Source organism: Aulonocara stuartgranti, assembly GCF_965226115.1.
Source record: "Aulonocara stuartgranti genome assembly, chromosome: 20".
Classification (NCBI taxonomy): domain Eukaryota; kingdom Metazoa; phylum Chordata; class Actinopteri; order Cichliformes; family Cichlidae; genus Aulonocara; species Aulonocara stuartgranti.
Genome location: NC_138956.1, coordinates 22,776,313 through 22,800,985, shown reverse-complemented (window position 1 = coordinate 22,800,985; position 24,673 = coordinate 22,776,313). Strand labels below are relative to the sequence as shown.

Here is a 24,673-nt window from a genome sequence, read left to right as displayed (position 1 = left end):
AGCAACTGTAAATCAATCAGTTGATCAACTGAGACTAATTGATAATCCGTTTATTCTTTCAGTCACTTTTCTAGGAAGAACTCTAGGTCCAGCATCCCAAAAATAAAGATTTCCCCCCCTGTTTTCTCTTTTTAATGGCTGAAAACAATTGTTTTCTGTCTTGTGATGTTAACAAATTACGTGGATATTTGTCCTTTGCTTTTACCAAATCAGAATGGAAAATGAAAATAATCGGCTGATTAATCAGTGATCGGAACGATCGTATCTGCTGTTTCTGACCAACTTTAAAAAGCGTCATCCGATAAAATCACCAACTCGATGTCAGTCAAAGCTCGGGCCTGCGGTCTGCTTTTTGAATGAATTTTTCATTTAAACTCCCTCTTCTCTCTCCTTGAATCATCAAGGAGCATCACTCCTCACAAACGGAAAGAATAGACATCCAAACGCACGCACGCACTCACGTGGCATCTCTCTGCGCATAATGATTCATCAACCACCGTTTGCTCATGAAACCGTGATTTCGGGTCCGATGAGTTCATTTACGGAGCTGGGTGGTTTGTCGTGGGCCCTCGGATGCCCCCACCCCCACCTCTCTCATCCCGCGTCTCGACGGACCAAACGCTGCTGCTGCAGCATCACCGGCAGCCTCCAAACTGCGTTTTCCCTGCCGCGATGGATCCCTGAGTAAACCGGCGAGCTGCTGTCAGAGAGACACCGCTGTAGCTGCTGTGGACAAGGACCGACACGCAATGACCGCAAAGAAATGGTGCCATAGGCTCCAACTAAGAGATAAAGAAAGACAATTTTATTTTTAGCGATGTTATAGGATCGCCTTGTTTACCTTCTCGACAGATAAGCAGCCGGGTGACTGTGATATTACGGCATGTAAGAGCTGGATAACTATTCCTGTGTGACCGACACCCTTCTGCCGCTGATTACAGTGAAATGAAAAAGGTAAGCTTGTTGACACGTTCAGGATTTACATCGGGCGTTGCGGGTTTCAGTGAAGAAAAAAAGAAACAACAAACAACAAAAAACCTGACAGCTCAAATGGGAGCTCATCAGGCTGCATTGTTGCATCGACAATTCCAGTCTTCTTGAGTTGAAATTGACGATTGATTTGGGTGTTTGGATTAGGTCGATTTTCACCTGTCGAAATACGAGTGTGTTTTTAGCGCAAAGAGCCCTGTAAGTAACTTGACATAAATCAATGTAGGTATTATGCCAGCAGCTTGATTTATTGTGAATGTAACAGTTATTCACCTCAGGATGCCTGGACTACCTGGCTTCAGCCTGCCAAAGCCAAAGTCGGTTTATCCTGTAAGATAGTGGTGCCTGAAATCTTTCTTTCCCCTTTTTAGTCTTATGCGCATGATCTGTGTTTGTCAAAGTTATCAAATCTTTGCTTTCATCATTCCTGCAGGGAGAAACAGCCACTGAATTCAGAGTTTGGATAGGGAAAAGCATGTCTTTTGAGAACAATTAGGTGAATCTCTGTTAGCTTTTAACTCAGATTTTGAATTAATCAGAACCATATATATATATATATATATATATATATATATATATATATATATATATATATATATATATATATATATATATATATATATATATATATATGGTGGCATTGCTTTTTCTTTTTTTCTCTTGATCTTTAATGAGTGGAAATAAAACCCCAAACTAGCAGCAAAAACTCAGGCTATCCTCGAGTTTCATCATTCTCGGTCCTAAAATATTGCAGTTTTTATTATCGAGTGTGTGAAAGACATATTTCTAAGGGGCCCTGTCCTCTGGAGGGAGCAGGAGCTGCCTGCTAAATTTTTTGTGTGGACAGAAACAAGCTCTCTTCTACTGTAAAGCTGCAGATGAGTCCGTGGGGGATGATCGATAGCCAGTTTGTATCAAGGCTCGTGTTTCAGCTGTCATTGTCGAACAGTGGTCTCTACAATTAAAAGCCCATTTTGTTAGTGAAAGACTGATTAATAATTCATCCGCAGCTCAATGGAACCACAAATCTGTGGATGGCACACTGAAGGATGCCTGTGGCTTCACAGTGGCTTCAATCTAGTGCTGTGCAGGCTGGAAGGTTTACACATCACTATATAGGCTGGATGGTAAATACACACTTTACTGTTTGCTGACTTTTAAATGTGCACTGGATTGTTTGCTCTAAGCAGAAAACTAAAAGCATACACACTCAGTGTTGAGCAGTACAAACAAGACATCTCTGGGTATCCAGTGTCAAACAGCTCTGTTGGTGGTGGACTGTAGCCTCTAACTGCGGTGTCAATGTCATATCTGCTGCCATGATGATACTGTACCACGGAGTTTGAAGGAAACCCAGCTGGCTCCGGTCCAGGATGGTGGGTGTTTTAAAAACCGGCTTAGTCAGGGCTACTGCAGGGAGTGATTAGAAAAGATAGCATACAGTATCACACACATCAGTGTGACGTCAACAGGACGCAGAGCATTAGAAGTATTTTCACACCAGGACCCGGACGAATCCAGAAACTGAGCCAGAGTTGCAGAATCCATCACACTGAACCCATTATGTGAATATTTAGAGAGCTGTCATGCAAACTATCCAGGCATTATTATTTTTTCTTAAATCTGAAACAATCTCAAAGATGAATATTTGTAGTATCTCCTAGTGAAAGAATGTATTTAAGTGCACGGAGTAGCGTGTAATCTTGAGTTCAACTTGTATGCTACATGAGTGCTTCCATTTTAAGTTATGTAACATTTCTACTCACCCACATTTCAGTACGAAACATTGTACTTTTTACTCCACTACATTTATTCACTGGTGGAGGAAGTGCTGAAATCTGTTACTCAAGTTAAAGGAGCAGGCTGGAGTGTAGAAATATACATCCCTATAACTAAAAGTACTGCAATTAAAATATATTTCAAGGTAAAAATGTCAAAAAAAAAAACCAAATGGCTTTTTTTTTAAAGAATAACATAAAATAGTCATTGGTTTGATGCATAAATGGGTAAATATCACCTTAAAGGGGTTGTTCACTCCAAAATCAAACAGATATTTTTTCTGTCACCTGCAGTGGTTTTTCCCATCTATATTTTTCAACCTGTATCAGAGATATGTGCTATAGAAATGTTTGTATTTTCTTAAAAAAACACAATTTAAAAAAAAACAATCCACAAATCGTGGTGCGAGCAGTTTCCTGTAGGAACATTTTCCTTTCTGCTCTCTCCACTCTCCAGCCAACCAACTATCCAGAAGGAAGCCGTTCACCCGTGATCACAGACTTGTACTCGAGACAGTGTGACAAGATACAAATATTAATGGCGTTTATTTATTCTGAGCTGTATTGTTTGCCAGCATGGCTTGTGTTTTAATACGGTAATCTGATAAATGTAGTGGAACAAAAAAGTATCTGGTCATTCAGGTCAGCTTTCACAATAAAGCCCCGAACAGTAGATGTAGAGATACTAATGAGTACTTCCTTAGTTAATAAAGGTAAAGACCAATACACCAAACCAAAACAGTCCAGTACAAACAATAAAAGCTGGGCCTAACTGCATTTAACAGACACAAAGCAACATTTTTTTTTATCTCTGTTTTGGTCTCTAGCAGCTTAAACATCGAGCAATTAACCTGCTAAATGTTCAGCCAGCTAGTCGCTAATCATCAGTTTTCTATTGCAGAAGAAATAATGTTAAATAATCTTTTAACCTGAAAATAGTTGTCTGCTGTTGCTGAAAGTGTCTGGGAGTAAGAGAGGTGGGAGTAAATCAAAAATGAAGTTGTGGACAGGGAGCTTCACCTCACTGTAGAGCTACATAAAACAGTGGGAGCCTGGAAGCAAATGGAGCCGATAATTCTCTCCAGTCTCTTTTGCTTACAGTTCATAAGGTTTCCTGAAGTATGACTGGCCGTGCTGGTCATTACCTGTATCATCAGAAGAGACAGAAATATCATATAGCATTGGCCTAAAAAGCATTTCAATGCACAAGCAAAACAACGTTTTCTTATTCTGTCTCCTTTGTTATTCATTTGGCTGGATTTCCTCCTCTCTCATCTCACTCTAGATTATCAGCTGTATGTGGTGGGACAGAGCGGTGGGAGTAAGGTCAGGTGACAGAAACAACAAGTTAAATACAGTATAGCAGCTTCACCAGCCTTTATGTCGCACTGTTATATTGACTGATGTAGTACTATAACTGACAGCAATATAGTTTGCTGAATTTAATATGTCTGTTGTTATTAAAACTACTGTTTGAGGTAGCCTATTGATGCTATTTGTTCCACATTTGTAATGTCAGTAAAGGCAAACCTGTAAAGGGAAAATGCACTCACTGGACCTGAATTCTAGAAATGGATGAATTTGGAGTTTAGATACAGAAATGGACTACATTTAGACTGTTTTAAACTATATAAACAAGACAATCTTAGTGAAAAGTTACTTATCTGTTCGCTGTAACCTCATCAAAGTGAAGTTACTGAGAGACTTTTTAAAAATTTTGTTTACTTGATCCATTTCAACATGGCAACCTATACCAAGTGCAGTCATAAAGTTAAATCACTCCACCAGACAGCTATACCTGATTTACATTTGGCTTATGTTTACTCCAGGATGTTTTCTTATTCACATCTGGACTGTTTTGAACACAGCTGCTATTTTTAGATTGCTCAGAAGAGGTCCCATTCTGTCCCCTTGCACTTTTGTGAGCTTCTCCGGTGTGTCAAATTGATGATTGTTCAGTTTGCGTAACAGAATGAAGTCTCGTGGAAGCAAATCTGCTAAACAGCGAGTGAAGATTGTATTTAGCAGCTTCATATTTTGTTGGGGTTTGTTGAGGTAGCTCAAGTTTGGTTTGTTTTTTTTTTGGCTGCTCTTGTGCATGCTGCGGAACTGAACACATGGCATCATATATTTTTAACATAAAAATTTATATGGGCGTCATCATAGATGGCATGATATATGACAACCCGTAGTTTGGACCCAGCTCTTATCACCAGCGATGATCCTCAGCATGTGGGACCAGTTAGAAACACAAGCTGATCTTTTGCCCTTGTACAAGTTTGAGGTCCACAATGAAAGTGGCTAGAATGGAAATTCTCTCCTTGGAAATCTTTGCTTATACTATTTAGTAAAAAGGCAGGGATTCATGAGATCTTCAAGGTGAATTCTGTGTGAAGTCTGTATGTTCTCCCCGGACCTACTTGGGCTCTCTCCCAGTACTCTGGCTTCCTCCCACATTCCCAAGGCATGCATGTTAGTTTAACTGATAATTAATTGGCTGTAGGTGTGACTGTGTGTGAATAGTTGTCTGTCTCTCTGTGTTAGCCCAGCAATTGACTGTCAACTTGTCCAAAACGTACCCCACCTCTCACCTAAAGGTAGCTGGGATACACTCCAGGCCCCCTCTGTGATCCTAAACTGGATCAGCAGTTAAGATAATGGAGTTTTTGTTAACATTTTGATGGGTAAAAATCAGTCAGACTGATGGATGAAAATCATTTGATTGAATATAACTTGAGTACAAAAAAAAATCCTCATTGAAAAAAAACTCGCAAAAAACAGACATGGATAAAATAAGAATTCAAAAATGTTCTTAAATGAGACCCGTTGTGTTTGCTGTCTGACCGGGAGAAGAAATCCCATACAGTATTTCAAGCTGTTGTTTCTTTGTATTTACCATAGCAACAAGCCACCGGTGTAACTTCGGTTCATGCAGAAGAATGGCGCTCTCAAGCCAGCCATGTGTACAGTTCCTTCTTATCATTGATGAAGTGTCTTAGTGCTCCATCTGTTCAGCTATTGTCTCATCATCACCCTCTTAAATTTTTTGAGAAAGACGGCTAAAATTAAGAGCAAAGATGGCGTGATTTCAGCTCCGAGGAGAGTCGCTCATCTCATTCTGTACGTCCGAAACAGAGAGAGATTTTATGACCTTGGTAATGCTTCTCTCGGTCCATCTCACACAGGAGCCGATGAAGCGGCTGAAGGTGATTAAAGTCTGCCTCCATTGATGGTCCTCTGTGCTGCTGAGTCAGTGACCTTTCCTGCCATCGGGTCACTGTGCTCAAATAGCTCCTCTGCTTTCCTCTCCCTGTCTCCTACCCTCTTATCCCTCTTATCCTGTTCGCTTCCTTTGTGCCCTCTTCTGTTTAGCGGCTTGTTTCACGCAGCAAAAACAACCCCCAAGGACAAATCAAATGAAATGATAAACATTCCGCTACATTGCACCAAAAAAGCTCTCTTTCCTCGGCATACTTCAACTGTCTTTCAGCGTTCATCAAATTCAAGTTGAAACATCTCATACTTTCCACTTCTTGCGAGCCCCAAAATAGAAATAACCGTTTTACAGTATGCCCCTGACAAGTGTCTTGTTATCTTCCTGCATGTGTCATTTTACAATAAGTCCCTGCCTGGGCTGCGTCGCTGAATGGATCCTCTGACACAAATTTGCATGTTATGCTTAACGTTTTTCACCAGGGACAATTTATCAGAATGCAGCAATTAAGGAGTCTGTGTCCCCTGGTGATTAATTATGTCTCATGTGTCCACAGCAGAGACAATCCCAGGAACAGTTGTTTGTTCAGGCCAATGTGTGTGCATTTTATTTTTTTTATTTTTTATGTGAAAAACAGTTTTCTTGGTGTTGAACAAACATTTGCTTTGCTTTTTCCTGCACGACCAGTTTGCAGCTGGATCCAAATAAAAGCTAACAGACAAGGACAATTGACAAACCGTGATCGAGAGACGTCTTCTGTGTGAAAGGTAGAAGCAATACTGTAGGAGACAGAGAACAGGAATAATGCAGGGTGACATTCAAAGCTCAGGGATATTTTGTTTTGGAACTACAAAGAGAATTTCTTCATTCTTCGCTTGCATTTCTGGGGCAGCTCTCGATGATTGTGTCTGTGGGTGGTTTTGTGTATGTAAAAATACTTTTTTTGGATGAGGACTGAGCTCACGGGTATTCATTGTAATATCCACTGCCCTTGAATCAGAAGTCAGCTTTAATTACTTCTTTGTAAACATAAGAAAACTGGTGTTCAAAACAGATTTTGCCTTTTGGAAACCTGCTACCCTCCAGCAGGTCCAAACCAAATGCATAAATTCACTTACATATTCCAGAGAACAGTGGGATAACAAATGCTCATCATGCTCTAATGTGTTGCTGGACAACACTGTGGTAAACAAACACAAGCATGCAGAAAAAGTGTTAGTTGCATTATCCGGGGAAAGATCCACTCCTACCTTAAAATGCCTGCAGCAAGATTTGTTTGCTTTAAAGCCAGTGTTAAATTGATAGAACTATTATTAACTTGCTTTACTAGTATACAATTGTTTGGGCCTTGATATTCATTTTACTGCAAAACAGTGGACAGACAGTGAGCTTAATAGGGAGCCAGAGAGCAGATCTAAGCCCTCTGCAGATTAACACTATGGGTTGCCTGCCTTCTGGCTCTTGCCGCCAATTACATTCACTCAAACCGAGACCTGACCCCGGGTGTGTGCTTGTGTCACAGCCTTGGCCCCCGGCACCATATGGACATGGCATTGCATGTTATCACGTGTGTTGCTAGCACTGCATCTCATCACCTAAACACAAGATTATTTTGACCTTTTGGCATGCATGGCTTCCCCTGATTTCATGCATGCAGCATCAGGGTCCGAGTGTGAATAGAGATAATTAACACTTCTGACCAGGACTGATCTCTGCAGCATCTTTTTAAAATGTAACAATTAAGAATGCTTGCTGAAATAAATACTCGACTGGACTCTAATTTATTCAACGAGATACTAGAGATGAAAAATTCATTACTGACGCCAAGCTGCAACTGTTTTGTTTATGGTCTATTAGTGATAAGAAGAAAAATGGAGCCTCTATTCTTTGTGAAATTTAGACATCAAATCACCTATTCTGCAGCAAAGTTTTGCTTAAGTTAGAATCATTTAGTCCTGGTGAATGTGGTGACACTTATGGTGACAGCAAACACTTACCCCCGAGAGCACACTGGGTGCATGTCTGTGTTGTCACGTCTCAGACGAGGTTCGTTCCGTTCTTTGCACGATTTCAAATTACACTTGGAGCGTTTCAGAAGCGTTTGGTCTGTAGGAGATTGTTTGTGCTGTTTCTGTTCTGACATCCTGCTCTCCTCATCTGCTGTTTGGGCAAAAATACAAAAGAAGGAAAGCATTTGTGTCAATGCAACCAAATAAGCATACAGTACATTGTTTAAGCGCAGAAGTCGGTCATAAAATAATTTCAAACATGATCAGGTTTGCAGATGATTTGCATGCACACAGTACAGTTTTTTTTTCCACACAACAGCTGAAGACAGTGAAACCAGTTGGAGGTGTGCAGCCTCTTGCCTGCAGCTTTTCTAGCAGCTCATTGTGGCTGTCCATTCTGTTTCATGACACTCTTTCGAAAATTAGAGTGTATCGATTCATGGACTAATGCCACAAATGATTGTTGTCTTGTTTCGTACATACACTTCTGGCAAATGATCACGGTCACCCTGTTTTTGACAGCTGAGTGCTTTTTAATGTGATCCAGGAACAGTTTTTGGTCCACCGCACAATGCATGACGTAAAGAGAGGCTAACTAATAAGGCTGTTATCAGGGAGATTTAATTCTGCTAGATCACATGTAGATATTATTAAGTTTCCCTTTGTTTAGGTAGGTTATCTTGTTGTAGTGCTGGGAGGGATCATAGACTGCTGCTACTGTGCCAGTCAAAGCTGCTATACAAAGGTTGCATCCAGTTGATAGTGAATATTTACATTCTCTTTCTGTAATTATTACCGTTAGAAAACAAATGGTAAGGTTAAGGCACCTTTAAAAAGCCATTTATTTCCACCTGTTTTTGTATCTGATTTTATATATTGTTGAAAAAATTATTTTAAGATTTTAAGAAGTTCAAAGTGAATGAGCTTAACTGTAGATGTGTCTACCTTCCAAAAACGATTTGGACTTCCAAAACTAGCATAGAGCTAGTTCCACTGGGTTTGTATTTGGATCATTTTGAAATATTTCCAAGTATATATTTTTATAAAGTTATCATGTATAAGAACGGCAAACTTTAGTCTACTACATAAAAGTCAAACATGTTACACACCAAACCAACATTCCAACCTCCTGCACTGTTACTGAAAGCAAATACTGCATGTTGACCGTAGAGCATATACTCTTAATTTTGGCCATTAAACATAAGAAAAACATTGTTTTTCCCTCTAAACTGGACCAAATAAATTAAAAAAACAAAACTTCTTTATGCTCTTGTAATTAGCCATTCCCACCCACACGAATCAGGACAGATTGTTATGGTGTTTAAACAAAATCGAGGTCTTTCTGTGTTCAAAACACTCTTATTATTAGGTTTGTAATTGTATAATTCTGTTTCTCAAGGAGCTCGTCGACCTTTAATATGTTAATATGTCTCCGCTGCAAAGGCAGTCAACAATATCCAAATGGTATTAAATTATTTACCCCCCCCAAAAACACTGGCACATATAAGAGTTTCACATGGAGGCTGCGCACAATGTGCGTTTCCCACACCATGACTGTACAAAGGCTGCATCAAGCCAGACAGAAAACATTACATCATTCCAAGTAATATTTTCTGTCCACATAAGTGGTAATGTGTGCACTTTCACTGGCACACACGTTCTCATTTAGGCAAAGGATTTCAGGAAGGAATACTGTAGCCTTTTGTGTGATGCAGATTAAACTAAGCTCAAGTTGGAGACTGGGAAATCACACCGTGGCTTTGCTTTGGCTTAATCCTGCCTGTGCATGGTGTCAAGATTTTGAATAATAACATTAAGTCACTCCCACAGCTTGAGATATAACAGAAAAGTTAGAAAACTGTAGCCATATCAGAACTCAAAGTGCAAAGCAGTCAACAATTAAGCATGTGACAACCGTGTCAGCTGGAAATCACATTACAGACTTCTGATAATTTGTTAAGCCAAAAAAGTTTTAGTGGAACGTTCCTACCAACCAAATAATGCATAGACGCAATGTTTTAGCTTCATGTGCAAGTCGTAGCTGGATGATGGTCGATATAACGTGCAGAACTGGGGCGACAACACTGTTGTTTTCATTGTGAGTTCCATAAGTGTTCAGTTTAGGCAACAATCAATGATAGGTTTGATAATTTATGATAATCTTTTTAAAAATGTAACATCTTTACATCTACTGTCAAATATGGAAAAGAAATAGTAAAAACTTATATGTGATTACTCATGAAAGTAATATCGATATCGAAGGGAAAAGGTATATGGCGTTAAACGTGCTGTGTACATGGTTGATGTGAACATGTTGTGACTTCAGACTTACTCAGGTCCTATATGCTAGTTACTGGTATTCATAATTTGTCCATGTTCTTTACTTTAGACTACATGGGATTTTTTGTACCCGTAGTAAAGCATTGACTTTCAGAAACCTGTATTTTCCTACCACAGGGCTGGTTCATCAGAGCCTTTCTGCTGAAAACAGCTGCCTGTTGTGGCTGAGAAATGATGTAATGTGAGCAGAGATGGTGAAATGAAAACAAATGAGTTAGAGGATATAAAGCTCCACAGAGAAACTTTATTTGTACATTTGTCATTGTAAGCTAGCACTTCAGTGATTATGAACATAATGAGGAAATGTGTCTCTACTTATTTTGATGAAAATTAACCAGCTGGCTTTAGGCTGCTCTAAATACATTTCTTTTACAAATTAGTCATATAATATATCACTTTCATTTAGTTAAACGACATGAAAAATCCCTTTTAATTGTTTTCGTGCATTTACTTACTGTAGCAGGTTTCTGTGTGTCTGGCTGCACTTCGTTTACTACTTTCAAAACTTACACCTACTTTGGGTCTGGAGAGACGTAAACGCACCCGCACTGCCCGTTTGCTGTCAAGGCCGCAAAGAGTCAAGAACAACATTCAACCTTGTGACATTACACACCTGCATCCCCTCAACCCACACATGCACACACACTCACGCAAACTTTGACTGTAGCTGGAAGGAGTGATTGTGCGCTGTGTCATCCTCAGCAGTGAGGCAATTTGAAGCCTGTCTCCCTTTTTCACAGATAGATGCAACACGTCTCCCAGGATTGCTGAATACAAACACACTTCTGATCACTCATCCTCACTATAACCTTGAAGCTAAACAGAAGGGTTTATCACATGACACGAGGTGTGCTACTACATTTTTGCTGTATTAGAGCTCTGCTACATTGAATCCTGCTGTTGTCCTGAATCCTGCAAGTGTATTTATCCCACCTATGTACCAAGTTACAACGCTGCCAGTACCAAACCTATATAAATAGAAGCAGCATTTTCCCAGGTCTACCAACGAATGGCAGCCTGAAAGTGTTTAAGTGTATTATTAGTGTATTCCATCCTTTCTTAATTTTTAAAGGGTATAAATCCTCCTAAACTAAGCTGATACCATATCTAGTGTTCCCTGTTTTATCTTAGAACTGCAAGAGATTTGCATGACAATGTGGTCACGTCTTCACACTATTAAACTTAACAAGAGCATTAGCGCATGTGACAGCTGCCCTCGTTTCTCTGCGTCAGTTTGATGTCTATATATTATTTATCGTGCATTCATGGACATTCGCACTCATTGCGCAAAGTGGAGCTTGCAGCACTCCAAGTCACACGAACAATTGTTAAAACACAGTTATGTGGGATCTTGTCATAATAGCGGTACATATTCATTATGTCATGACCATCTGTTCATATAGAGAGTATAGCGCAATATGTACTAGATAAGTATTGGAGCAAACATATTTGAGTAGCAGCCTATCAATTGATTATCGTGGGCTAATGGACGGCAGTGATGTGTTTTCACTAATTTCATTGGATTTAGGGAGAAAATGTGTGATGTCATAGAGACACTTGTGTTGCTCTGTCACTGCGGCAGGATTAACAACACAGGCAACGAACTGACTTCTGCAGTTCCTCTGCTGTCTTGTGTTTGTGCATATTTAAAACTCACAGTCGCCACAGCAGGCTGTCTGAATTGCTTATGTTTCTTGAACATGGCTTGACCTCTTGTTTCACTTTTATCCTTGTATGTGGGGCGTCAACTGATGGACAGGTCACCCTGAGCTCGATGTTTTAAATCCCTGTCGTGCTAACTGTAAAACACCAGGAACAGCAGAACAGCAGCAGGGAGGCAGCTGTGCCTTGAGACTGCCAGGTAATGGGGCAGCAAGAGGCTCCTGAGCCTCACAGGAGGCTAGAGGGCAAATCCTGGATGACTTGGAGATATATGGCAGAATCGGTCTTTCCCATGGGGATCCCGTCTGGAAGCACGACTGTGATGTAGGTCTTGGATAAAGGAGTTGTCTCAGACCTCCTCTTGAATTCTGCACATCTCTGTAGCTTAAACTTACAGAACTGACAGCTGAGCATTAGGAAGTGACTAATGTCAGAACCCGGATTTGCCACCTGCTTGGAGAACATCTGTCTGTCATCACAAGGCGATCTCACTTCATTAATCTATTGGATATGCTAATGAATTTCTTGTGGAGAGTTGCAAGGATTCCCAAAGGTCACTGTGTACTCTTATGCATTGCCTTTCCCTTCCATGCAATGCTCCATCCTTTAGCTTCATTTGTATATCACATAGAAGTACACAGTAGCAGTAAGCAACCCTGGCTCCTGCTGTCCTTAGACATTGTTTGTTGATGTCATGGAAGCATTTTGTTAATTTTTCAATTAGCCCTTTGTATTTCTGATCATTTGTAGCATTTGTGAGTAAAAATCTATCTAACTATATCTATATCTGCATATAGATATTTATATGTAGATATCTGTGGTTGTAAACAATGACTGATGCAGGGAATAGGAAGTCTTGAACCACATATCCTTTATTTGCCACAAAGATATCCTGACTATAACAGAAGCCTTGAAAAAACAGCAGATGGGATCCCAGATAGCTACAACTTTTTGCCTCATGCTTTACTTGAGTAAACTCAGCTGTGACCAACAAAAAGGTCCAAATGAGATTTGGCACATTTGGCCTAGCATCAGTTGCTGTAGGTAGGTCAGCAATAGCTGAAACAAAAAAATAGTAGAAAGTGTCTGGAGCATTGCTAAAGAGTCTGGATGTCTGACTTTTAAGTGTTTTCTTCTTTCTCTGTTGCTTTTGTTTTGTTTAAAACCCCTCCCTGATCACCTGAACCAAATGCCAAATATCTCCATTGGTGTGTTTTCTTTGTTGACAAACAGCACCTTGTCTTCTTGGTGCCACTCTACATATTGTCACTACAGTCCAATATATTTAACGATAACATTTTAATTCCATTCAGTTCAATATGATTTATACAGCGCCAAATCACAACAACAGTCACCGCAAGGTGCTTAAAGATCCTACAATTATGCAGAGAAACCAAAACAATCAGATGAGCCACTATGAGCAAGCACTTTGGTGACAGTGGGAAAGAAAAAAATCCCTTTTAACAGGAAGAAACCTTCGTCAGAACCAGGCTCAGGGAGGCCTGTCATCTGCTGCGACCGGTTGGGGGTGAGAGGAGGGAGACAGGATGAAAGACATGCTGTGGAAGAGAGCCAGAGATTAATAATAACTAATGATCAAATGCAGAGTGGTGTATACACACATGGTGAGGGAAGAGGTCCATCCATCCAATTTCTTATGACCAGGAGGGTGAAGCCTATCAAGTTTATAGTTAACTAAACCTAAATTGCGCCTCATTTTTGTTGTTCAATGTTTCATTGCTACAATGACAATAAAGATTCTGAATCTTGCTATGAGGCCACAGTGCCAATCACTGCATGATCATGCTGAAATGGTAAATGGACTCAGAAAGCTCCTTTCTACTTAATTTGAGTACTTAAAGCGCTTTCTACTACAAGTCTCATTCACCCAATTACACCCACACACAGCACATAAATATAAATATTTTACCATTTTTATATATTAGCCGTTTTTAAACTCCAAAATCACATTTCATGCAGTAGAATGCAAGATATTAAGTTCATTTGAGACACACAGTTTATACAATTTATAAACAATCGGTTCCTTTGCATAGCTGTACTAGTGCTTTTGGAGCCTGATCTCAGTACATGTGCTTCAGCGTTTGACAAAGAAGATTTTTAATACATCAAATAAGCCATGACGTTAACTGAATTCTGACTTTGTTTGTCTTGTTTGTTGTGCTGTAGAAGCAACGACAGTTCATCTCTATATCAAATCCAGCTTGTTTGACAAAAAGGAAATATGGAAATTTAACTTCAGCAGTCAGTAATGAGATTTTAAAAATGTAAAGCTGAACAATGTAATATAGCAAACAGTCTGTTCTCAGTCTGCTGTTCTTAAACTAATTAACCAACAGTGGTTGCTGTTTCCACTGTGAGATCAATGCTTGGTCCTTGTTGGGGCTGTTGTGAGCAGTAGTGTGTCAAAATGTTTCAAAGGTTGAGAGGTTTGAGGTGGAGAAGAGAGAGCAAGTAACTTTCTTCTTTAAATGGTGGAGAGAAGGTTTTTTTCAAATGCTCTCTGGAAGCTGTGTGATTGTTTCTGCCTGATCCTCCTGCATACGCTTGGTCACTGCGCTGTGTAGAGTCTCATTAGTATGGATGTCAGCGCCTCTCCTTCAGCTGAACCTGCCATGCCACTACAGTAGTAGAGCTGCCTGCCTGCCTGCCGCATTGTCCCTGGATGGCCGATGTGAGGCTGCCAGCTCTGTCTCCTCCCAAGGATGACTGAAATGTGGGCGAGCGTCAGAAGCTGAATGTCATGATTCAATCAAAGGCGATGTCTGTGCCTGGATGTACAGAACAGGAATTCATGTTTCATATGGCTGTATAAAGAGAAGGGTACATATAAGAAGGCACTATCATTGCAATAAGCCTGCTTAAGAACAAAAAATTACAGCTGAGGTAAGACTGGGGAAATGGCTGTTTGGTGATAGTGATTCAGTCTACAGAGCTTCTGTATTTAGGTTGTACTGCAAGCATCAAGCAGCCCATCAAGTATTCATCTCTGGATTTAGGCTGTGGTGGCAGTTTCTGTAGCTTGGTGTGATACCTGACTAACTTGATTTTGTTGTGATCAGGGATTTGTTCTTCTAGTCAATAAAAATATTCCTTTATGAGCCTGACTGTATGATTGGGCTTCTTATCATGCTGCAGAATAAATTTGGGGCTGATTAGAGGCATTACTGAATATACTGGTTAAAACATTTAAAGTGTCCAAAAGCTTTGCACAGCACTGTATTTGTAGCAGTTATTTCATTTTTCTTGGAAAAGGTTTCAGATCGTCTTGGATTTACGTAGTTGACAGCCTGGCTTATTGTTTATTTACTTTGACACTTCTGGCTGTAGCTCTTTCGTCTTGTGTAGCGAAATCACAGGTGGTGATGTTCAGTACAGGCTGACATTGAGGGGAAAAACATATGACACTTCCAATATCTTTCTTGAAACAAAACAGATGTTTGTGAGTCAGGGTAAGCTTTTGGATGTAGGAAATGTGTGAAACTGAGACTTCTGCAGCACAAGCAAAGAAGCATCAAATGAGCCAAGAAAATATAAAACCAGAGATCACAGATTTAAAAGGTACCAGGGTAAGATGAGCAATGGTAAGACAGAGAATATCTACAGAAATGTGGAAAGTGCCCCACGTGACATTAAGCCAGGACGAAGCAGCTGTGCACAAAGGTGAGGTTCTCCCTTGTCTTTACAAAAGCTGCTGCAGGCTGCGAGGAAAGTTTACCCACGACTCAAATGGGAAGTTAGACTAAACACAAACATGAATATTTGGGAAATACACTAATTCCTCTTTAAGTGTCATAATGAGAGAAAGAAGCGCTACATACGTTACTCATGCCTATATGTTAAATATGAAGCTACAGCCACTAGATAGGTTAGCTCGGCTTAGCCCAGTGGTGTCCAAACCCAGGCCAGTGTCGAGGGCCAGTGTTCTGCAGGTTTTAGCTGTGTCCTTGATCCATCACAGCTGATTTAAATGGTTCTCCAGAGGCCTGGTAATAAACTAATCTTATGATTCAGGTGTGTAGACCCAGGGTGAGATCTAAAACCTGCAGGACACCGGCCCTCGAGGCCTGGAGTTGGCCAAGCCTGGCTTAGCCTATCTTTGCATAAAAACTGGAAAACGGAGGAAATAGCCAACAGTGCAGGTAACTGACTGATTTTATGGGTTTTTCATGTTTCATTAGCTGTTGCTTGTTTGTTACTGTGTAACTAGCTGTCACTTTTTAAATTGTTCTACTTTTGTTAAGACTTTTTATTATAGGCTATCTAGCCATTTTGACTGACAGATGGGTACTAGTAAAGAGCAGTAGATGCTCTGTAGCTGTTTGCAAGGCCTCGCTTCAGCTAATTCAACTCACAGAACTGCACCTCTCTCATACTTACAACTACCACAGCTTGCTGTGTGGTTAGTTGCACTAACAGAATGTCCAGGAAGTCAGTTTGGGTGACAGGTATTCTAGTTCAATTACTTAACTAATAAATTAGCAGTCCATCTGTGTTCTGCCTTGCATGCATAAAGTCTGGGGAAGCTAGCTTTAAATCATGACTTAGGACTCCTCATCTAATATGGTTAATTCTGGGCCCCAAGAAATCAAGATGCCAAAATCAAGGCTTTGAAATTAGTTTTCACAAACCACTGGGATGTCACAGTGACTGTGTTCGTCTTTTACATAGGCTACAGTACATGCTTGAAAGCCTCCAAAGGACTTGAGCCTTGACTTGGACTTCATGACCAAAACTTTAGCACTATCTCACAGAAAACTCAGCCTCAACCTGCTGGGCTTTTAAGTCTTTTACATTTTCTTGTCCCAGTGTTCAAACCATTAAATCCAAGTGATGTTTATACTGATAATGAATGAAGGAAGGAATGACTGCATACAGTGGGGCAAAAAAGTATTTAGTCAGCCACCGATTGTGCAAGTTCCCCCACTTAAAATGATGACAGAGGTCAATAATTTGCACCAGAGGTACACTTCAACTGTGAGAGACAGAATGTGAAAAAAAAATCCATGAATCCACATGGTAGGATTTGTAAAGAATTTATTCGTAAATCAGGGTGGAAAATAAGTATTTGGTCACCTCAAACAAGGAAAATCTCTGGCTCTCACAGACCTGTAACGTCTTCTGTAAAAAGCTTTTCTGTCCCCCACTCGTTACCTGTATGAATGGCACCTGTTTGAACTCATCATCTGTATAAAAGACACCTGTCCACAGCCTCAAACAGTCAGACTCCAAACTCCGCCATGGCCAAGACCAAAGAGCTTTCGAAGGACACCAGGAAAAGTATTGTAGACCTGCACCAGACTGGGAAGAGTGAATCTACAATAGGCAAGCAGCTTTGTGTGAAAAAATCAACTGTGGGAGCAATCATCAGAAAATGGAAGACATACAAGACCACTGATAATCTCCCTCGATCTGGGGCTCCACGCAAGATCTCATCCCGTGGGGTCAAAATGATCATGAGAACGGTGAGCAAAGATCCCAGAACCACACGGGGGGACCTGGTGAATGACCTGCAGAGAGCTGGGACCAAAGTAACAAAGGTCACCATCAGTAACACACTACAACGGCAGGGAATCAAATCCCGCAGTGCCAGACGTGTTCCGCTGCTGAAGCCAGTGCATGTCCAGGCCCGTCTGAAGTTTGCCAGAGAGCACATGGATGATACAGCAGAGGATTGGGAGAATGTCATGTGGTCAGATGAAACCAAAGTAGAACTTTTTGGTATAAACTCAACTCGTCGTGTTTGGAGGAAGAAGAATACTGAGTTGCATCCCAAGAACACATACCTACTGTGAAGCATGGGGGTGGAAACATCATGCTATGGGGCTATTTTTCTGCCAGGGGGACAGGACGACTGATCCGTGTTAAGGACAGAATGAATGGGGCCATGTATCGTGAGATTTTGAGCCAAAACCTCCTTCCATCAGTGAGAACTTTGAAGATGAAACGAGGCTGGGTCTTCCAACATGACAATGATCCAAAACACACCGCCCGGGCAACAAAGGAGTGGCTCCGTAAGAAGCATTTGAAAGTCCTGGAGTGGCCTAGCCAGTCTCCAGACCTCAACCCCATAGAAAATCTGTGGCGGGAGTTGAAAGTCCGTGTTGCTCGGCGACAGCCCCAAAACATCACTGCTCTCGAGAAGATCTGCATGGAGGAATGGGCCAAAATACCAGCTACTGTGTGTGCAAACCTGGTAAAGACCTATAGTAAACGTTTGACCTCTGTTATTGCCAACAAAGGTTATGTTACAAAGTACTGAGTTGTATTTTTGTTATTGACCAAATACTTATTTTCCACCCTGATTTACGAATAAATTCTTTTCAAATCCTACCATGTGGATTCATGGATTTTTTTTTTCACATTCTGTCTCTCACAGTTGCAGTGTACCTCTGGTACAAATTACTGACCTCTGTCATCATTTTAAGTGGGGGAACTTGCACAATCGGTGGCTGACTAAATACTTTTTTGCCCCACTGTAAGTGTAAAACAACTACCCAAGAGATGTTTATGTATTCCTTCTCTGTGCACCCATGGCCATTGTCCTATGTTCCACCTCAAGGCCAGAGGATAAATTCTCCTCCTCTCACTTCGTGCTGCTTCGTCATCACTCCTGGCCTTCAGTCAATCGGTGTGACAATGAGATGAAACTGCACTGCCTTCACAAAGTCACCTGATTATACAATATTCTGTTTTTAGCCTTCACAGCGTCACCTCATCTATTCACATACCGCCGTGCTTCAAAACGCTTCCAGGAACCAGAGATGAAACTTTTTATTATTAGAGCTGTACTTTGAGGTCCATTGATGTAGCCTAATATTACATAAATTGGTTGACAATGCTGGGCTTTGTTGAGCTGTGATTGCACCGGGGTCCTGCTGCGTGTGCTTTGCCATTTCCCACTAAATCTAACTTTTAAGACGTTGCATTTCAGTCGTCATGGTTTCTTAGCTTCCCCTCGCACCTGCTCTATGCAATGCACGCCACAGGAGTGAGAGTTTTTCCAGGCATGACTCAGAGACAGTGACACCCCCGCCCATAACACTTTTCCTCCTCATGTGCTCACAGTAAGACATATTGACATGTTGTCTCAGTCTTTTTGATAATGCATTTGGTCCTGCTAGATAAGAGGCCCATACATCAAGCTGTCACAGGTCTGTCGAGCAGCAGCCTCACCTCATCACTTATATTCTCTCTTTCATTCTGTACACTTTGACTGCGGTACACTCCCACACATTTCTGTTTACCTACTTTTATTTTTCACTCTTTTCTGGGAGCTTTTAATTCTAAAATAACCTTTTCTATAATTTCTTTCTTCATTGTGCCTTCATTAGTAGCCATTCCTTTCTTTTAAAGGGACAGTTCAGCTCAGAGTAAAATCCACATATTTTTCCTCTGGCCTGTAGTGCTAGTAATCCATCTCGATTGCTTTGGTGTGAGCTGCCCAGATCTGGAGATATTGGCTGTAGAAATGTCTTCCTTTTCTTGAGTGTAATCGAACCAGATGGTGAGATGGTATTTTGATTGTGGTGCTTCAAGTGCAAAAAAAAAAAAAAATGAAAAGAAAATTGTTGAAAAAAAGAAAAAAAAAGTCTCTTTCCAATAAAGATGACCCAGTTTCTTCAGATAAATAAATAAATCAATTTAGAGATTTTAGAGATTAACATGTGTGCAGGAAATACTTTCTTTTGCCTATATCCACCAGACTAAAGAAGATTGGAGCTAGTTTTTAGATGAACTGGCCCTTTAACTGTCCTGCATTTCTGACACCAAGAGCATTTGAATTGGGCTCCTTGACTCCTTCCCTCCTCCTTCATTTCATGGCAAGTATAAATGTGAGTTTTGACAAACAAAAAAGTAACGCCTCACTTGAAAGCAAGAAGAGTGGGAAAAAGTAAACAGCTGATGGAAAATGTATTTAAAAATTAGGAAGGCTTGGGTTTGAAATTAGAGGAATGACCAGCTCCTGAGGGTAAACAGGGCAGAACAGGCTCATTTATCACAAAGCGAAGCCTTAAAGGCAGAACTTAGCCGAACAGGTGAGAGGAAATGTCAGTGAAACCGATGGCGGCTGAGATATATGCAGGAGCTCGTTGGTGGTGTTAGCAATTAATTTTTTGTTCATATACTTGACAGTCATTCATCGATTTAAATTATGCTGCCAATCTTGTTGCTGATGAGAATCAACATGGTGAAAGGCACACATCAATCTCTTTTGCTAAACCCAACCAGTGAATGTCCAGTAACGAGCCGCTCCTCATTCTCTCAGCACCAAATAGACCCATTTGTCCCGGTGCTGAGTCTGGTGACCCAGTGTTTGTGTTTTTGATTTGATATTGTTTGATTATCGTTATTCATGGTTTTGGTTATCTTTATTTCTTAGTGATCTTAGTTTTTCCTCCCTCAGTGTTTATCTTAGCCTGTGTATAGTCTCTGTTCCCGCGTCTACTCTGTGCCTTTCCTGTGTTCCACATTTTATGTCTAGTCACCCTTGTCTCTATGTTCCCTATGTCTCCCCAGTCACTTGCTAAGCTTGCATGTCTGGAGTCTGAGTTTCGATCTGTGTGTTTCCTGTTTTATTTTGATAGATCCGTTGGGTCGTACATCCTGCCTGCCACAGCACAAACCACGACACCACTTCCATTTTGTCAAGCTCGTTCCTTTCTCAGTGAAGTGTTCATATTGTCCTTGGTCTCTGTGCAGCTCTTGCTCCCAACTTTACAGATATAGATTGCTGGCCAGGATCCCTTGGCATCACATATTAATGTGCTGGGTACTTTTATACATAATTTGTCAAGGTGCAGGATGGAGGCTGTAAATGAGTGTAATGTACAGTACCAGTCAAAAGTTTGGACACACCCTCTCATTTAATGTTTTTTCTTTATTTTCATGACGATTTACATTGTAGATTCTCACTGAAGCCAAACTTCAGCTGTCAAACAGGTGGCATTATTTTAAACTCCTGAATACTTTGGTATGCAGAGTTCATGGCTGACTCAGGCACTGCCAGGAACCCTATTCCTCTGCCTTCAAAACAAGCCCATTACTCCTCCACTGACATTTGGTTTGCTGTGTTTGGTTTTCCACTATAGAAAGAAAACCAAATGTCCTTTGGTTACAGAAGTCTTGTCTTTTATTCAGAAACAGCTTTGCACGCCTAAACTGCGCTGCCATGTTCTGCCGTGAACTTTAACATTTAACGTGCTAACTCAGGCCTGTACACTGTGAGATGTAACTCTTTGGTTTTCTGCAGTTTCTTTGCGCATTGCACGATCATGTGTTGAATTTGCAGGGACATTCACTCCTGGGAAGATTTGCAACTTTCCTGAATGTTTTTCACTTATGATGCAATGGACGACCTCAGATTCTTTGACCTTATAACCATTCCCAGACTGATGTGCAGCATTAATTGCTCTTCTAAGATCATTCCTGATGTCTTTTCTCTGTGGCATCGTGTTAACACACCAATGAATGCTCCAGACCATCAACCTGCTAAAACGTCTGCTTTTATAGAGGTGTTCACTCTTTGTGGTGATCGGTTAAGCATGTACATCTAATTGGCAGCACTGTGTCTGTTACTTACCCTTTAATTTCTATGGAATGGTGTACTCGGTTTTTCAAAAGACAGCATAAATGTGCAGTGAAAACTTTCTTTTTCACGTGTCTGTAGTTATCATTAAAATGTTTGTTTTCTTGCTGTAAATGAGAAACAAATCTTTGATTTGTTCAGTGTTTCAGAGGATGACACCTCTGCCACTGTTGGCACTGTCAGTTTCTGTAAATCTCCTTGAAGCTGCACCTTGATTTAGCTCTTGTAAGCCTTTTACTTTAATAGGCCACACGTTGGAAAAACGCACATGTGAATAAACTCTCCAGAACTGATAACAGTTGTTTCTGTAGCTATTTTTATTTTATTTTAGGGCGAATCCTCTATTGATTGGGCCTTTCTTGTTCTGAGATCAAGGCCTTTCCTCCAGCTCAAAATGTGGTCAGGATTTTCATTCAACATTTCAAAGTGTTCTCAGGGCACTCTGGCACCAAAAATGCTGATCCCTGGTTCTGAGTGATGTATCCTTGAACAAAACAACTGTACTTTTGCATTATTTATGTGCTTGGTGTTTGGTATGCTAATAGTGAACATTATTTTATTCCTCCAATGACATATAGCTGCTCTCATCCTGGTGGTACACAGCCCCAGCTGACCAAGACCATCAGCGACGCTGTCAACGGAGGAAGGGCAGCTCCTTTCCTGTGCTGCTAGTGAAACTTTTGGTTGCAATTTAACTAAAACACCAGAAGTCACCTTGTAAAGACAGTTTTATAGTTTTAAAAGTTTGTTTTGAGACTATAGCTTAATTCACTCTGACAGTCTAAAATATTTTTATGCTATGTTGTTTCTCTGCTTTATTAATTTACTGTCAGAGCAGCTTAACTGAGTAACCCTTTTATCTTATCAGCCGCCCAAAATCCCATGTTTTATCATTTCATTTATCATCCTCTGCATCCAGCAAATCTGCACATCAGCAGAAACCACTGCAGAATATACATGAATTTTAAATTTCCCTCAGACGCAAGCCTGAATCATGACCATCTAAGAAACTAACTGCCTAACTAGCTGACTCACAGCAGGTTTTTTGATGATCACCGGGTAGTGGTGATGTAACAAGCAATCCCTGGAAGCCAGAAAAACACTCTGCTCTGTATGCTGTAAATATATCAAACAACTTAAGAACATTAGTGTTATTTAAACATACAAATTAAATCCAGTAAATTGAATCCACTGGACAATAAAAAGAAATACTGTATGTCCCTTGCACTGGCTTCTGGTTGGGCACAGATATCAGTTTAAAATCCTCACTCTTTCTTTTACGTCTTTACGAGGAGAGGCCCAAACTTATATCATCAAGCTTCTTCACCCTTACTCTCCAAAACAGATCCTTAGATCCACTGATGGTCTTCTGACTATCCCACAGACCCGTTTGAAAACAAACGGGGATCACACTTTCCAAATCCCACCACCAATACTGTGGAACAGTTTACCTCCCCCTCTATACACCATTGACTCTTTGGCTTCTTTTAAAAAACAGGTGAAACATCTATTTAGACAGGCCTTTGGGTAATGTTCTTGTTATTGTGTAATATGTTGTTTTGTCTGATTTGTTTTTATATTCCCTGTAAAGCACTTTGTAACAGATTCCTGTCTTAAAAAGTGCTATATAAATACATTTTACTTACTTTTACTTACTATACACGTACAAATATCTAATTAGCCAATCACATGGCAGAAATTCAATGCATTTAGACATGGAGACATGATCAAGATGATGTGCTGAAGTTCAAACTGATCATCAGAACGAGGAAGACATAAAACATAAAACATAAAAACATCCAGCCTGCTTTCTATTAACTGTTCAGGCTAGTGATGGTGGTGGTGTAATGGTTTGTGGGATATTTTCTTGGTAGACTCTGGATCCCTTAGCACCAGCTGAGCGTTGTTTAAAGACCACAGGCTTCCTGAGTAATGATGTTGACCATGTCCATTCATTTATGACCACAGTGCACCCATGGGATGTGGTGGAAGGCGAGATTTTCATTATGGATATGCAGCAATTGTGTGAAGGGGTCCAATCCATTACTAGCAAGGTATCCGGTGAGTCTAGTTGAGTTAATAACATGAGAACAGGAAGCAAACATATTTAGTTTGAGTGGTGCAAGAGGGCAGCTGGTGTGAGCTGCATTAGTCAATGTACACAATAAGTCTGATAACAAAGGCGGGCCTCAAAATTGAAGGGCCTTGTATCAACAGCTCTAAATAATGAATCTGAATGCAACCACATTAATATTGTATTTTGTTTCAGGTTTTGCATATGAATGTTTTTAGGTGTGTATTTCTTCACATTAGAAAAAAAATGCACAAAAGGACATTAATAAGTAATCAAACAGAAGCACATCCAGTCACCAAAAGCAAAACTGGCCCATTCTCTGTATCCTCTACAAGGGAGTTGGAAATATGGCTGCAGACCAAATGTGGTTTAACTACAGTAACAATAGCTGTCAGATTATTGGGTTAAGCCAATGCCACTTTGAGATTTGGGCACACAGCTATTTCCTTTCCTTTGATTATTGCTATTAGAGCAGTAAAGTGGTTTCTCATTCTTTATTTTGTGATCCCCTCAATATCAAATCTCACTTTAAGCTCATCAAACCCCAATAATGCCCTTGTGTGGTCTTAATGTCAGGCAATAATGCCAAATCCTGTAAAAAAGAAGAAGAAGAACTAATTGAATTTCTTCAGTATAGTGATTACTTGAGGTTTACCATAAAACATATCATATTTCAGTCATTTAGTAAGTGGGTTGGGTTGATTTCAGTTAAAAATCTCTGAAAGATGCAAAAGGTATATGATATAAACTATGTGTGCTAGCAGTAATATTGTTTGGTTTCACTTTTTTTTAAATACACAATGCTGTCTTGCATTGTGTCTTGCATTGCTTGTTATAGTCAACAGTAAACCCATTAACCATTAAAAAGATTAATATCCTGTACACAGACTGTGAATAGTGAAGGATTTTCTTTCATTGTTATTATGTAGACAAACATAAAGTGGTTGCCCTCCCATTTAAATGATACCTGTTGGTTTCAGATTGATGCTGTTGGTGTAC

At 40.3% G+C, this 24,673-nt stretch overlaps 1 protein-coding gene across 9 annotated transcripts in view; it reads left to right on the top strand.

Annotated features, from left to right (window-relative positions):
- Positions 1-487: 487 nt before the first annotated feature.
- Positions 488-24,673, top strand: part of dlgap4a (discs, large homolog-associated protein 4a) — a 100,659-nt gene continuing 76,473 nt past the window's right edge. For 5 of the 9 annotated variants that reach the window (XM_082517648.1, XM_082517647.1, XM_082517649.1 and 2 more), the window contains exon 1: positions 488-954. The gene's annotated coding sequence lies outside the window, so the exon portion shown is untranslated. The remainder of the gene's footprint in view (positions 955-24,673) is intronic. The other 4 variants (XM_082517653.1, XM_082517652.1, XM_082517650.1 and 1 more) reach the window with 1 other exon arrangement.